This window comes from Heloderma suspectum, chromosome 11 (genome assembly GCF_057233095.1).
Source record: "Heloderma suspectum isolate Gila_16-S chromosome 11, 16-S_ref, whole genome shotgun sequence".
In the NCBI taxonomy this organism is placed as follows: Eukaryota; Metazoa; Chordata; class Lepidosauria; order Squamata; family Helodermatidae; genus Heloderma; species Heloderma suspectum.
The window spans coordinates 15,670,996-15,688,006 of record NC_139468.1 but is presented as its reverse complement, the minus strand read 5'-3'; positions in this window follow the sequence as shown (position 1 = coordinate 15,688,006).

The window sequence follows — 17,011 nt, the reverse complement described above, 5'->3', positions numbered from 1 at the left end:
CACAGCCCCACCAAAATCAGAGCCACCAGTCTCCACTGTCCATATCTATATGTTTGGGTGTATTATACATGAGTACACCCACACACCCACACACACTCAAACACAGCAGCTCAAGATTTTCCATAAGTCCCCCACTCCTCCCCGCAGCACCAGGGAGAAAGAATTTATCTCAAAGTCAACAAAACAGTTCTAGCAGTTCTCATCTCCACCAGGAGCAGGACTTTTGTAAAGCAAATGACTCTTAATTGCCCTTTCAGACAAAGTCACCCCAAATACTTCATGTTATAACATGGAACAAAATATTGTTGCTGAGAAAATTCATTTCCTCTCAGCTATTGTGAGGATTGCACCTAAGCTCAGAGGGAACGTGGGAGTGGGTGGGGGTGGGAGGTGGCAGATGATGTCAGCATCCCTGCTAGTCAAAAGGTGATGGTGCTGTATCCCCTTGAGTCCTGAATTCACTATACCACCAGTTGCAGAAATGGTTTTTCATGCTCAGGGTAACACCACAAACCCCAGCCTGAGTTACAGTGGTGTAGTGGTAAATTTCAAAGCACGGACACTCATGACAGGCCCATTTGTTGATCCATCTCTCTCTCTCTCTCTCTCTCTCTCTATATATATATATATATATATATACACACACACACACACACAACATCACAGAGAGGAGGACCTAACATGACATCCATTTTATTAAGATCAGCTATCAATCATAGAATAGCGAGTTGGCAAAGGGCAGTGCAGTGGTTAGCATGTTGGACTTTGGCTGGAGAGATCTGAAAGAGGGACACCACATATCCCTAGCCAGGATAAGACCACTGGCTCAAGATTTTCCATGAGTTTCTTTACCCAGCACCAGAGAGAAACATTTTAACTTGAAGTCAACAAACCATTTCGACAGTTTTCATCTCAATCAGGAACAGGTCTTTTGTAAAACCGATGGGTCTTCATTGCCCATTCAAGACCAAGCCACCCCCAAATACTCTGCATGGCGAACTGGGAAAACCCATTCCACCCCCGCCTACTCTCAGGATTGCAGCTGCACTCAAAGGGAACAGGGGTGGCGGCACACTTCAACACCCCTGCTAATCAGAAAGTGCCACTTCTGCATTGCTTGAACCCTGGCTCCACTCCACTACTGTGTACAACTAGTCATGGCTCAGCCCAGGAACATGACTCAAAATGAAGACGAGAATCCCTCCAGGGTGTGCAGATGACGATGGTGATACTTCTAAGCCTTATTTGAAGGATCATCTTTTCCCATATGTAACTGCTCAGAATCTAAGATCTTCTTCAGTGGTCCTTCTCCAGGAGCCCCTGCCAAAGGAAGGGAGACAGGTGGCTACAAAGAAGAGGGCCTTTTCTGCTGTGGCACCCCGGCTGTGAAATTAGCTTCTCAGTCAGCCTTGCCTGGAACCTATGCTGTGCTTTTTCTGGTGCCAGGTGAAGACCTTATTTTCCCAGGCATTTTAGTCTTTTAGCTCTGTTATTGTATTTTAATTATCTGCATTGCTGCTAGGTTTTATTGTGGTTGGTATTTTTATATTGTCATTTTAATTGTTTACATTGTATTTTATCATGCATTTTGTGGTTTTAATTGTTGTGAACTGCCCAGAGAGCTTCAGCTATTGGGTGGTATAGAAATGTAATAAATAATAAATAAATATGCCCTCCCCTCCTCTCCACTTGTGCCAACTCTGTCTTGAGCTTCCCATTTAACCATCAAGCAAAAATTCAAACGTAGGGGCATCTGAGGAAAGAGTACCAGCTGCTCCTGATCTGTCATTCTCTGTGGGCTAGGTAAACAATTTACAAGGGATTTATAAATGCCGTGTCTTGTTTAGGAAGTTGCCTGCCAGCCCATCCCCCAAAGACTGCAGGAATTCTGATCCGCCTTGCGTATGCCTCCAGCTGGAGCAGCCGGAGACGAGTTAGAGGTCGCACCACGAACCTCCGGGACCCACTGCGGGCTGTCAGAAGCATTCAGATCCCTGTCTGGTTGGCCCTGGGGATGGGTGCTGGAGTCAGGAGAAAGCTCACACCCAGTTGGAGAGCAGCCTGTCTCGTGTACAAGGTTCTTGGACAGGAAGACGCTGTATACATGGATGGTTAAGCTGGGAGCTCAGTGGGATTAAGAGAGCACATCAAGGTCACACGCAAGCACAACATTGCTGGACAAGAATTTTTCTGGCAGAAGAGGGAGGGGGGAGGACACAGGAGATTTGTGACTTGTCTCCAGATGAAGCCATGGAGAGTTTGAATGCATAAAAGCTAACATGAGGGCATGGTCACCTCCAGGGCTGGCCCAAGACATTTTGATGCCTGAGGTGAAGGACAAGATGGCATCCCCAGATCTACATACAGAAGCTGACTGGATGGACTGTTGAATTCTACAGCACTAATCCTATGTGAGGCCTTTTGCTTGTGTACGGAAGAATTAAAAGATGTAGCAGGAGCCCGTGGAGGCTGGTGGCTCTGATATCAGTGGGGCTGTGAATCCGCTTCGGGTTTCAGTCAGAACCAGTCAGAACTCTGAAGGAGCTAGCCAATGTGTGGAGCATGTTGGATAGCTCCTTTAGAGTTCTGACTAGTTCTGACTCAAACCCAGAGCGGTTTCACCACCCCACTGTCATCGGAGCCATCAGCGTCCATTGATGGGGGCAACAGTATGCACGCAAGCCCCACTCCCAACTAGGGATGTATGGATTTTGTGAAATCTGTTCTGTCGGTGTTCTGTGGATTGTTAAGCATCTTTTGTTCCGTCATCCATTCATTGACAGAATCTGATCCCACCCCAATTTCGTTCTATTTGCGCTAATTTGCATTAACGCTAATGTTCACTTGTGTACTTGCCCAAATATGCTAATTCCCATTAACCAATGCACATTAGTGCATTTGCTCAAGTGGGCCATTTATGCCTGAAATGTTGCTCCCATGGCTGGGAGGAGGGAGTGCAGGGCTTGGTGGGGGGTGCAGTTTGGATGTCTGAATCATGCTTCAGTTCTGGAGTTTGAAGTGGGTTGGACTGGGTCCGAATCAGGCCAAGGAGAGTTGGTGCTGATTCAAAATCTCCGAATCGGCCTCCGAATCAGGGTGAGGTGTCCCTGCACAGCCCTACTAATCTTCATTAACTAATGAACATTAGTGCATTTGCACAAGTGTGCATTAGCGCTAATACGAATTAGTGCACATCTCCTCCCCTCAAAAAATGACAAACTGGTCCACATGACTGCAGAATCCACGTGACTCAGAAAAAGTTGGCCTGCTATGGAATCTGCAGGTCAGATTCATAGAAACCTGAACTCATTTCCATCCGTTGCAGATTTCTCCAACATCCCTACTGCCAACATCAGCTCATGCCCAGCTGCTCTTTAGATTTTTTGTGCATTGAGTGTCCACAGGGGGGTTATCAACACATTCAGGTGCCCATTTACAGGTGCCCATGGACCTGGGGTGTGGGGCTTATGTGTACAGCCTCCCACCCCCACATCCTTGTAGCCCTCAAGTGTGCAGGCCAAATGCCTGCAAAAGGCTACTGGTGACACCATAGCTTCCTCCATTGTACCAGAGGCAGCAGTACGGTGGCCACTTATGAATCGCCAAAAAAGAGGAAATGCTGTGCTCCAAAAGACTCCAGAACAGACCTCAGAAGTATGTGGCACCACCAGAAGTATGTGGCATCACCAGAGGAGCCATGATGGATCAGACTGAAGTCCATCAGTCCAGCATTCTGTTCACACAGTGGCCAACCAACTGCTCACGGGAAGCCCATAAGCAGGACATGAGTGCAACCCATGTTCCCCAACAACTGGTGTACATAGGCACACTGCCTTTGAGACTGGAGGTAGCACAAAGCCATCAGGACTAGTAGCCACTGAAAGCCTTCTCCTCCAGGAATTGTCTAAATGTAGGTGCTTTAGATCAGGATGGGCAACTTGTGGACCTCCAGATTTTGTTGGACTGCAGCTACTATAATTCCTCACTACTAGACTTTGATTAGTAATATTTTTGGCTGGTTAAATTATTGAGCTTTACTATTATATGTTAACTGAAGGGCGATATATGGTTACTGGGAAAGAACTGTAGGCTTGCTCCCTTGCTATAAGACTGATGATATGATACTGAAATGTAAGGTTGATTATCTATGTTGTACTAAATGGTAATATTGGCAATGTTATAGGTATAGCTTTTATAATTCCTCACTACTGGCTATGGCTGATGGGAGTTGCAGTCTAAGAACAGTTGGAGGGCCACAAGTTGCTTAGGATCAAAGCACAGGTAGTTCTCTGGCTGGGTACGCTTGTACCCAGGAGGTAACAAACCAGTTCCTGTTTGCTACCTGCAGATTGGGGTGATGAACTGGAGGTGGCTGCTTTACTGCAATCCTACTTGAAATGTACAATATTTTTACCATGTGCACCATGCACTGAATTGTAGGCTTGTAGGATCTGCCTGCCTGCCTGCCTGCCTGCCTATCTATTCATCCATCCATCCATCCATCCATCCATCCATCTCATCTATCTATCTAGATATGAAGTTTTGACAATACAGTTGTACTTAATGAAGATGCAAATAAGGATATCAATAAACATCTACATTAAACAACAACCTAAGAATACAAAAGACACTTCTAGATATATAGCTATATCAGCTGAATGAAAGATTCCGGAAATATTGAAGGCATTTCAGTAAGTCGATGTTTTACAACTATCAAGTAGCACTTGAGTCGGTGATGAGTGATCTATGTTATCTCGAAACGGATGCCAGGTACTGTAAAAGATTTCTGGCTTAACCTGTCCCTTAGCTTCCTTGGTTTGATTAGTGAGCTTTCACATGATGAAGTGATCCCAGAGGCATTTAAACCACATGGCAATGCTCAGATTTGATGGGCCCTTCCAGCTGGTTGCTACTGGAGCTCTTGCTGTTCTGCTCTTGCTCAAGAATGCAAAATGCAAGGCTTTTTTCTATCCTTGACGGAAAGACTGCAAGTTTTGGCATCTTTGGCAGATCCACTTCAGAAATGATCAAGTGAAGTCCCAGAATTTTCTTATGGGGTGGGAGGGAGAGAGGGTAGAGCCATCACATGTGTACAATCACTGCTATCTCTTGACACCCTGTCCCAAATTAGTTGGAATTAGGAATGACAAAAACTATGTCACTGTTTAGAAAGGTGATAAATACATAACTGCTGGTAATGAAATAAATCCTGGGATTCCCACCTCTGCTGTGTGTTCATGGCAGACATTAAGCCTCCAGTCCATGGTTTGATCCTGGCTGATCCTGGTTTCGCAGTTCTAGTTTATAGGGAGTGCTTAAACCACACATTCCTAGTTCAGATGTCATGGGGAAACTATGGTTTAAGGAAGTAGGAATTCTTATTTGAAGCCGACACAGGAGGGGAGGGCAGGGGAGGGGGAGTAAGGAGAACTCTAGCTCATTGATCATTCTCACTCCAACAAACTATAGTTTGTTGGACTGGGAACCTTACATCTGAACCAGGCCATTGTGCATAGCTCTGTTATTTCTCTATATCTCAGCCTCAAATTTGCAATGCAAATGAAGATTGTAAAGCCAATTGCAAACAAATCAAATGCAACAAGAACAACAACAATATTTGCAACTTTTAATTTATCATGGGGATAGTTGGCCATCTCTGAACTCAGAGGTGGCCAACTATCCAATGCAGGGCGGGTGGAGCACGGCGGGGATCCAGCCGCCCTGCATTTGCAGCTAGACAGGGTGCCGTCTAGCCAGGGCACATTGGAGCAGAGGGTGGGGAGGCTGGACGGTTCCTAAGAAGCTGTGTAACGGTGCTTCCCCAGTCCCCTCCCCTCCCTGCCCCCAAGAACACCCCCTTTTTGCCCGTTCCATGCTGCTGTTATGAATGCAGAGCTGGGGATGAACTGCGCTGCCTATGAGCCAGTGGGGGAGGGAGCAGGGAGTCAGGTTCTAGGAACCGAGTTTGAAGCCTTTGCTCTGAGCTTGCTTCCCAGAAACTGAAAAATCCTATGTCTGCCTCGACGCGGTCTAGCACCATAAGACTGCGCCTTAAATCAATTGGCTCAGTTAATTGGAAAACCTTTAAAATGAACTAAAGGGCATCCCAATTAATTGGACAAAACTTAAATTAAAATGTTAATTATTTTAATTTAAGTATTTATAAAAACTGCAGATGGCAGACACCGCCACATGAGAGTGGCATTTCCCACTCACCCTCACACAGGTAGGCCAACTGGATGCCCACACGAGCCCACAAGCAGGGCAGGAAGGCAACAGCCTGTTTGGTTAATAATTATAAGAAGGGCCCTAAACCCTGCTGAAGGCTGGCTGAGATGGGTTAGGACGGTCGCAGGTGTGCCAATCTGGCAACAGAGAGGATCTCCACCAGTGAGGTGGCACATTTGCTGTAGAGGACTCTGATATGCCTCCAGAAAGCTCAGCAAGCATAGATCTACTGCCGGCAGTGTTTCCTCTGGAGGTAAGCCCTCAAACATGGCATTCCAGGTGCAGATCAGGCGTGGGTTGTAGTTAGGGTGGCCATGTGTCCTACTTTACAGGGGTCAGTCCTCCATTTGAAGAGCTGCAGGAGGACAATCTTATGCTTGAAGTCATCCTTTATTTGAAGGGTTCTCCAGTCCAAGTCCAGTATAAAGGTAAAGAACCATAAGAAGCTAGGAGAGAAGCAGGAGCCTTGAAGTTGCTCATCAACACTGAGCACCTGGAAAACAGACTGAGCAGGGAGGCATGCAAGTCACCTGGTCACAGTCTTCTCCACTATGCTGTGATAGATTGTATTTTTATTTAAGTTATGGTCATTCTTTTTAAATTTGTGTCTATACATAGCAATGATCAAATTCACATCTTCTGCAAATCAATGTCCTCTTTTTTTGGTCCTGGTCATAGCAGCCATAGTTCCACCAGATCCAAAGTCTGCTTGCTCCCCTGGCATACAACCAGATTGGTCCTGTTGGCTTCAATTGGAGGAGGGACATTATTAAAAGCAAGAACTGTTGGAACAAGAAGGGCAAAACTTCTGCCCTCCATCTCTGGCCCTGGTCACTGTGAGCCAGCAGGACTTGGGAGACAACAAGGGTTCCATGGGTTATCTCTCCCCACCCACGTGCATAAGATTGCTCCGTAAGATACTTTTAATCAGATCACCATCACCATCTGTCAGACAAAGGTCAAATCATCAAATGTATCTCTTTTGCTGTCAAGAAAACATCTCCTCTTGAAATTACTATTGTAGCATGTCTCTGGCCACAGTCAGAAGCAAGAAAGCATAGATCCAGAGCCAAATAAACCCTCACCCCTGAAACACAAACAGTCCTTGGATCTGTGGCTTTGACTGTAGATCCCTGGACATCTGATGAGGACACACTGCCAAATACCAGTCAGAGACTCCTGTGAAATCCCTCCCTCCCTTCTTCCTCCCTCACAAGCCTGCAATCTTCCCAAGAAACAGCTTGAAAACCAAACAACGGCAATAAAAACAATAGAGAAAGTCCCATAAGTATATCTCCCTGCATACGTTGTCCCAGACTGGGCTACCAGAAGAAGCAGACGATGTGGCTTTGAACCAAAGCCCTCAGTCTGTCTTATTACCTAACGGCAACTTGGCTTTAGATTCGTGCTTCCCCAGTTCATTCATTCTGGGTGGTCTTCTGCTGGGATTCCAGATCCCTGTGCTTGACAACGAGAACTCTAATAATACCGTAGATTTATTCGCTCACTTGAACATAGCTGCTTAAAGTGGGGTCAGCAAGTCCTTTCTGTCTTTAAATGACCCTAAGAGCTGGACTTGGCTGAGGGGTGGATCTCCTGGGAATTGCTAAATATTCCTTTCAGAAGAATCTTTCCCATCGCACAAGAGCAGATATCTGAGCCTATGACGCACATTCAGTAAAAACGTAATCTAGTCTCACTGGGTTTCAGTTCAGTACTTTCCATACAGAATACAACCCAGCTCAACCCAAAACAGAAAGTGATCTGGATGGGTTTCAGTGGTGTTCCTGACATTGCCGAAACCACCTTTTAATTGATCACAGCTGCTTCTGCAAGTCATGGTTCGCCGCAGCCTTCCAAAACAAACAAACAAAATGTCACTGTATATCTACGTGGCATGACATGGAGTCATTCAGAGAATCATCTGAGCCAGTAGGAGAGGACTTTGAGGGGTGTCATACCATGGGCCTGGTAGGAAGAATTGGGGTGATCCAGAACTGCTGGAGAACTAAGCTTGCATGCAGGTGTACCTTCCACCAAGAGTGGATGGAGGCTTTACTGCTAAGATCTCTGCTTTTCTCTGCCTTTGCTGATCTCCTGCCACACATACTTGCTTCTGCCTCCTTCCCCCCCGCCCCAGTGCCTAACATGTTTACCAACCTAAATGTGGTATTCAGCACTACTCCCCTCCCCACAAAGGCCAGCCCATTTTTTAGGAGGAGGATCAGGGAAGGCGATTTTGTGATTAACACAAAGGCCAGCCAATCAGCACTCTGCACAGCCTGATGGGGAAGTGAGAAGGAGGCTGTCTTTGCCACAAGGGACAACCAATCAGCATAGTTGATAGCTGGATGGGGTGGCAGGAGGGAGGCAGCTTCATGCTTGTCCCAAGGACCATCCTATCAGCAGTCTGCATAGTTGTCTTCTCCTGAAAACAGGAAGGATTGGTTGTTACTGAACTCAGTTCAGTTTGGGAAGTTGTACGTCTGTCCAAACAGCGATGGGTGCAGATAGTGATCTGGTTTGCATGACACAACAACCCATGGTGGGTTGTCAGCCTTGTTTGTTTCAGGGTGGCTTGTTGTGATGTCTGAACCCAGCATGGTGGCTTCACCATGGTTTGTTAACCATGCATAAGCCACCCTGAGAACCCATGGCTTGTGGTTAGCCTGTTCAGGGTGGCTTGTTTTCAGAGTGGCTTGTCGTGACATGTGAACTTGGCCAGTGACTGGTCCAAGGTCACCCAATGAGCTTTATGGCTGAGTGAGGATTTGAGCCCTGGTTTCCCAGAGCTTAGTCTGACACTCCAAAAGAGGGTCCCTCCAGATGTTTTGGACTACAGTTCCCATAATCCCTTACCAGTGGCCATGCTGGCTGGGTTTGATGGGTTTTTTAGTCCAAAACATCTGGATGGCACCAGTTTGCCTACCACTGTTCTAAACACTGTGCCACACTATGTGTCACTGTTCACCACACTGATTTCATTTCATTTCATTTCATTTTGTTTCATTTCATTTCTTACATTTCTATACTGCCCAATAGCCGAAGCTCTCTGGGTGGTTTACAAAGAGTAAAACCCTTAAATACATTAAACCATTGACATACAAACATACAATCAGCACAGACACAGAGACACATATAGTATATCTAAAATAATCTTAAACAATCAACAACAAGAGATATCCAAGACCTGTTTAAAAAAACTCATCATACGCTGCGAAATGCCTGAGGGAAGAGGAAGGTCTTAACCTGGTACCAAAAAGATAACAATGTTGGCACCAGGCAGGCCTCATCTGGGAGATCATTCCACAATTGGGAGGCCACCACCGAGAAGGCCCTCTCCCTTGTTGCCACATGCCTCCCTCAAAGGAGGCACCTGGAGGAGGGCCTTAAATGATGAACATAGTGTATGGACCAGTTCATGCTGGGAGAGATGGTCCATCAGGTATTGCGGTCCCAAGCTGTGTAAGGCTTTATAGGTTATAACCAACACCTTGAATATCAATGTGAGAAACATAACATGTGGTGTGGTGTAGTGGCAAGAGTGTTGGACTGGGAGCCGGGAGATCCGGGTTCTAGTCCCCACTCGGCCATGGAAGCTCACTGGGTGACTTTGGACCAGTCACACACTCTCAGCCCAACCTACCTCACAGGGTTGTTGTTGTGAGGATAAAATGGAGAAGAGGAGGATAATGTAAGCCGCCTTGGGTTCCTTCAAGAGGAAAAAAGGCGGGGTATAAATGCAATAAATAAATAAATAAAATTAATAACATGGGCATATTTGTATTAAAATACATTTTATATTATAGGTACATATTAGAGGAAGCTCCTTACTGGCTGCAATTCCCTATACCAGGCTTCCCAGATGTTTTGGACTAATTCCCAGATGTTTTTGGACAACAACTCCCTGACCATTGGCCATGCTAGCTGGAGCTCATGGGATTTTTTTTCAGTCCACATCTTCTGGAGGGCACCAGTTTGGGGAAAACTGTCCTACAGTGTAAGGAGTCTCCTGTCTCCTCACGACAGATAAAAGGAAGGACTTCCTCACACAGTGCATAGCTAAACTATGGAACCCGCTTCCACAGGGTGTAGTGATGGTCACCAATTTGGATGGCTTTAAAAGGGGGTTGGACAAATTCCTGGAGGAGGAGGCCATCAATGGCTACTAGTCTTGATGGCTATGTACTACCTCCAGCACCAGAGACAGTGAGCCAACATACACCAGTTGCTGGGGAACATGGGTGGGAGGGTGCTGTTGCACTCATGCCCTGCTTGTGGGTTCGTGGTTGACAGCTGACTGGCCACTGTGTGAACAGAATGCTGGACTAGATGGAGATTTGGTCTGATCCAGCAGGGCTCTTCTGATGTTCTTATGACTTTTTTTCTGTCTAAACCTGCATAGGATTGCATAGGATTCCTGGAGGAGAAGGCTATCAGTGACTACTAGTCCTGAGGGCTATGTGCTACCTCCAGTCTCAGAGGCAGTGAGCCTATGTACACCAGATGCTGGGGAAGATGGGCAGGAGGGCGGTCTTGTGCTCATGTCGTGCTTACAGGTTCCTGGTCAACAGCTGGTTGGCCACTGTGTGCACAGCATGCTGGACTAGATGGATCCTGGGTCTGATACAGCAGGGCTCTTCTGATGTTCTTCTGTTCTTATCTTTGGAGCTGTATGGTCTGAAGTGGCTTTGAGAGATGATTGCAGCCTGGGTTGAGCTCCTCTGGATGCTGTTTCAGGATGCCAAGTTGTAGCCATCATCTGAACCCTGAATGCCATCCATATAATAATACGTGCAAGCTGTTACTTCCTGGGACAAAATGTCACTGGGCTACTGCGTCAGGAAGTATAGGGGGCCATAGAGGCAGGTAAGTATGATAGAGGCTTAAGGTTACGATCCTCTGCATGTTTAGACAACGGAAAGTCCTACAGTTTGAGAGCCAGTGTGGTGTAGTGGCTAGAGTGTAGGACCAGGAGTCAGGAGATCCAGGTTCTAGTCCCCACTCGGCCGTGGAAGCTCACTGGGTGACTTTGGGCCGGTCACAGACTCTCAGCTCAACCTACCTCACAGGGTTGTTGTTGTGAGGATAAAATGGAGAGAAAGCGGATTATGTACACTGCCTTGGGTTCCTTAAGGAGGAAAAAAGGTGGGATACACATGTAACAAACAAACAAACTCCCCATGCGGGCTGGGGAATGCTGGGAGTTGTAAGACCTATTTCTATCTAAGCATCCAGATGATTGCACCTAAGCCACTTTTTATTGCAGCAGTGGATGGAGCAAAAGGGGAAAAAAGAAGGATCGATTTTTATAGGGGCAGGATGCATGATTTTGAATAAGGCACATTGATTGGCCTGTCAGTGGAAACAATGGCTGTATATCTTCTTTGTGATTTGGTCTGAAGAAGCGCAGCATCCCGGAAGAAAGTGGAAAGCATGAGGGGAGGGTGCAGACATGCTGAAGGTGGTGGATGGAGGTTGGGGGGACAGAGAGGTCGATCACTGCCTGTGGCTGGGGGCTGGTGCAGCCCCATGCCTGAAAGTACTGGTATGACTGCAGGTATTTCACCTGCATTTAGCACTAGCACCTACGTTCCAAAATGTGATGGAAGAAAATAGAGACACTGCTATGCTTGCAACACTCTGATTCTCAGGCAATCATTCCTGGCCTCGGACCAGTTATGCATTTCTGAAGGCTCTGATAGGCCTGCTATACACTGCATTGATTTATTCTGCAATAAGCAGCCCTATAATATATTTCCATACCTGTTTGTTCAAGCTGAGCCTCACCAGATGCAGCATGTAGAATGCCAGGCTGGCTCAGCATGCCACAGTGCCTTACTGTTCGTGCACGTGCACGTTGTGGGCGCTTGAGTCCAAATGCCTCCTGCTCCGAGATTTCACTTCTAGAGAGCCATAGGAGGGGGGGGGGTGGCACCTTTAGAGCACAAGAGAGCCCACTAACAACATCTTTTTAAAGTAGAGATCCACGCTGCAATCTCCTCCAAAAGGGATAGGTACCCCCCCACACACACACAAATTTGGGACCATTCCTGGCAAATAGAGACAAGTGAAGTGTACGCTAGCAGTGTTTCGACAGTGTACGCTGCTTTTGCCCTTCCCTGCCAGAAAGAACACCTATGAAAAAGTTGAAACTAAGGTGCCTGAGTTTTGCTCCCCCCCCCTTCCCTCCCAACCTCTTTTCCTTTTGTGTCATGTCTTTTGGATTGTAAGCCTGAGGGCAGGGACTGTCACATGATTAATTTTGTAAGCCAGTCTGGGAGTGATTCAGTCCTGCTTACTTCTGAGTAGACATGTGGAAGCCTTGTCCTGCTTACTTCGGAGAAGGCTTAAAATGGTAATAATCACATTTGGCCCCACCCACAGATGGCATATAGCCCCCGAAACCTTTCCCATTATGCAATTTCACCCTCAGCTCGAAAAAAGCACCCGTGCTCTAGCATATCCTTTCCCTGATGGGCTACATTTCTACATGAAAAGTGAGGTGTTCCGTTTTAACACGAGAGAGCATTAAAAATCCCCCAGCCCATCCTCTGAAGGGGTATGATCCCAGAAGGACTCCACTATACAGATTATTTCGGTGCGCAACTCAACCCTCGTCCGTCTGTACCAGAAGGACAGCGGCAAATATATTTGCTGGTGCAGAGAGTTCTTTGGAGAGTTATAAATTTTGAATTAGAACATAAAACCAGCTGAGCTGAGTAGACCCACATTCCATCTAGCCCAGAACTCTGTCTCCAGCTGCCGGCAGCCAGTGTCGGAAATGGCAGAGGAAGGCATAAAGTTCTAATAATGCACCTAATTGTAGAATCCTATCCTACAGGGGGATGTTTCTGCCTTAACCCAGCTGGCAGGTTGCTTGGGCCCCAAAGCAAAAAAGGATCGATGGCCTGTTATGATTCTCATCGTATCAAATGTCAGTGCACATGCCACTCCTGTTCGCATAAATGTCAGATCTTGTGAAGCTCACTGCTGCTGCTGCTGCTGCTGCTCTTGATACTGTCTGAACAGTCTCCTGTTCTCTGGCTCTTCTCAGACATACCGTGCAGACCAGGGGCTGGCAAAGAATGGACAAAAAGCTTCCCTCCCCTCAAAGCAAGCTGTGGCTCAGTGGCAGGGTGCATGCTTTGTATGCGTACAGCGCAAAGTTCAGTTGCCAGCATCTCCGGTTGAAGGAGTGCCAGCAGCAGTGCTGAGCAAGACGTCAGAGGGCTGCTGTTAGGGTGGCCGCCTGGGTATCACCAAAAAAGAGGACACAAATTTGCCTAGAATTGGCATATGCTAACTGACATGTAGAGATGCAAATTTAGAAATAATTATTGCAATGTAGATAGAAATACAGTACATCTCACCATAGTATGGAAGACTGTGACCAGGTGACCTGTGTGCCTTGCTCCGTCTGCTTCTGCTGGGCAACTTCAAGGCCCCTGAGCTCTTCCTTCTGATGGTTCTTTATTTTTATGCCAGACTTTGACTGGGCAGCCCTTAGATAGAGCAGCCTTCCCCAACTTGGTGCCCTCCAGGTGTGTTAGACTACAACTCCCAGCCTCCTCAGCCAACATGGCTGGCTGGGGAGCGCTGGGAGGTGTAGTCCAACACACCTGGAGGGTGCCAGGTTGGGGAAGGCTGAAACAGAGGATGCCATCAAAACAGAGGGCAGTCCTCTGTAAAAGAGGACACATGGCCACCCTAGGTCTGCTGCCAGTAGACCAGCCTTCTCCAACTGGTGCCCTCTAGATGTGTTGGACTACAACTCCCATTACCCCCAGCCAGCATGGACAATGCCCACCCCCACATGTTTTGTCGATCGGTACCATATCCTAGGAAAACGAGTTCCAGAGATCAGCTTGTGTGTATGGAAAGTTTTTTATTCTGAAGCTGATTATGAATGTCATTAGACGTTTTCATGTAGTTCTAGTTTTTATGTAAATGGTAAAGGGATGCCCTTTGTGCAGATTTTCCAGGCCGTTTTCATTTGTCACATCCTGCTGTCCTGCCCTACAGCATTAACTTCTGCCTTCCCTTCCCAGCTGTGGACTTTGGCTCACCCATTTCGGGCTACCACAGATTGGTCTCTCTCTGGGGTCAGGATGGTCGGAGCTCGGAGCCAGGCAGAAACGTATTAGGGTCACTGCATGCCATCTAGAGGCCATGTAATAAGTTGCAGAGGTGCCACCAAGAAGTCCCCCAAAAGGTTATGGTCAGTATTGATTCATTATTACATTTATATCCCACTGTCGTTGTTGCTACTCACTTGTTGCATGATCGAGACCTCTTTCCTCAAGGTAGCTCTCCTATCGTGGGTATATCACATTTCTGGACGTTTCGTCCAGATTGGGTCTAGACTGGCAGTTACCAGCAGATGTGCAAAGCAGTGGGTAACATCCAACATAAGGCCTACGTAAAGTAGGCCCATTAAAATGAATGTGACTTGTTAGTCATGACTATAGATGTAAAACTTTGAGAAATGTTGAGGCCATGGGGAAAAAAACACGTTTTTTTCTGGGTTGGTTTTGGAAAAAAAGGGAAATTTTGGGATTTTTTTTAAAAAAAACCAATACTTATTTTTTTAGTGCTCTTTACAGCTCTAAAGTCACTTTGTTGTTTTAAGACAGCCTTATCCAACCTGGCACCCATCAGATATTTTGGATTTCAGCTCCCATCAGCCTCAGGCAGCATTGCCAATGGTCAAGAATGCTGGGCACTGTAGTCCAAAACATCCAGAAGGCACCAGGGCAGGGAGAGCTGCTTTAGGAACATAAAGCAGCCTTTCTGTTCCTAAAGTTATTTTATATATAACTTAGTCTGCTCATAAAATTATCATATTTTAGCACTTTTAAAAGTACACTCAGTTAGTAAATTTGAAATTATTGTCCGAATAGATTAGAACTACATTAAATGTCTGCTACAGCATCAGAAACACAGGACTCTATAGAACAAAACCCAAGCTGTCAAGAATGCACATTTACTGTCAAGAATGCACAATGGTGACTACTCACATGTTGGAAAACTGAGCATAAACATCTATCAGTAAAATCTATTTTAGATCAATAATTTAATAAGGAATTAAAGAATTAACTATGCTGGGAATCTTACAGAGAGGATTAAAAACACACTTTCCCCCATGGCTTCATTATTTCCAGACATTTTACATCTCTAGTCTTTCTATAAAAGTGTTCTCATTATATAGTTTTTAGAAATCATTTGAGGGAGTAAGGGCTGGGTAGCAATATATAAATACTTAATCTTAAATTTTCAAAGAAAACTTTTCATAATTCAAAGCTGTTCAATTTTCCCAATTTTTTGGAAAAAAACAAAAATGGTCCTTGGAACCCCCCCCCCCCGGAAAAAACGCCCCCTCAACATTTTTCTGGTTTCTTTCCAGGCCTTCACATATCTATTCATGACTAACTTAAATCCCACTCATTTCAATGGGTCTACTTTAAGTAGAACTTATGTTGATTTTTTCCCGAATATTTCCCTTCTCTCGGGCAAATACCTGTGAAATTTGGAGGCTCATCTCTGTTCTGGGGAAGCAGAGGAGTGGTGGCAACCTACTTCTGAGTAAAATAAACAGCGTGTGCCCCAGCATGGGACTGCCTCATGGGACAGGTGGCCTGGCTCTGTGACACTCAGTTTCAGTCGCTGGCATCTGCAGTTAAAAGGATGAGGCATCAGGTGATGGATAAAACCTGTCCGTGCCAGAGATCTTGGAGAGCCACTGTCAGTCCGAGTACACCAGAAGGACAGCTAGTCTGACCTGGTATAGGGTAGCTTATTATGTCCCTGCAGCTGGTGCGGGATTGAGTCTGGAAAAAGTGGGAGGGGAATACCCAGGTTTTATATCACGTGCAAGTCCTTAGAGACTGACTTATTTCTTAAACCAGACAGTGCTGGCTCCAGGTTTTTGAGTGTCCTTGGGCAAGACACCCGCAATGGGTCCCCTCCCTTTGTGAGTCTCCCATTTCCCCACCAGCAGTTGCCATCAGTTGCTGCTGCCCCTTTTCTTCATCACTGCGATCACCTGATTGCTTGCCAGGCAGAGCGCCAGTGAGCTAGCTGGCTGCGGCATCTCCTGTGCCTCCTCCCCATCACCGTTGTCTGAGCCAGAGCAAGAGGCAGGTGAATGAGCAGGTTGCAATGGTGAAGAGGGGTTCTTGTCAGTGGGCCCCCGGTTGGGGTTTGGGCCCTCAGCAAGTGCCCCACCATGCCGACCTTTGGTGCTGACCCTGAAATCAGCAGACTGAAGGTAGGAGGAGTCACAGGACAGAGGTGGTGATGGAGAATAAAGCCGAACAAAGGCCCATCTGGAGCAGCAGGACTTCTGTTCTTCTGTTCCTGCAAGAAAAACTGGCTCAGAAGGAGTCTTTAGGCTAGAGAGCGAGTCTTGGCCTGCACTCCAGGGAGTATGCTTATCCAGCTGGCACTCATTAGACTTATTAAACCTGGCAATGATGCAGACTATTGCACAACATGATTCAGAGGAGCCGGCCGCCCCTGGCAAGGACTCAGCAGTCAGCACTCATAACTCAGCGGCTGTGCGGCAAGAAATAGGCCCCCTTCTAGCAAATCCCTGCAAATCAATCCCCTGGCGATCTCTGCAGAGCTCTGCTGCTGACCAATCTCAGGGCCCTTCCAGATGGAAAGTACTTTCCCTGGGGGAGATCGCTTTGCACTTATGCTGGCCAGAATAAGCAAGACATAATACAAGAGGAAAGAGGCTAATCTCACACACGTACCTGAGAGTAAGTCCCCTTCAACA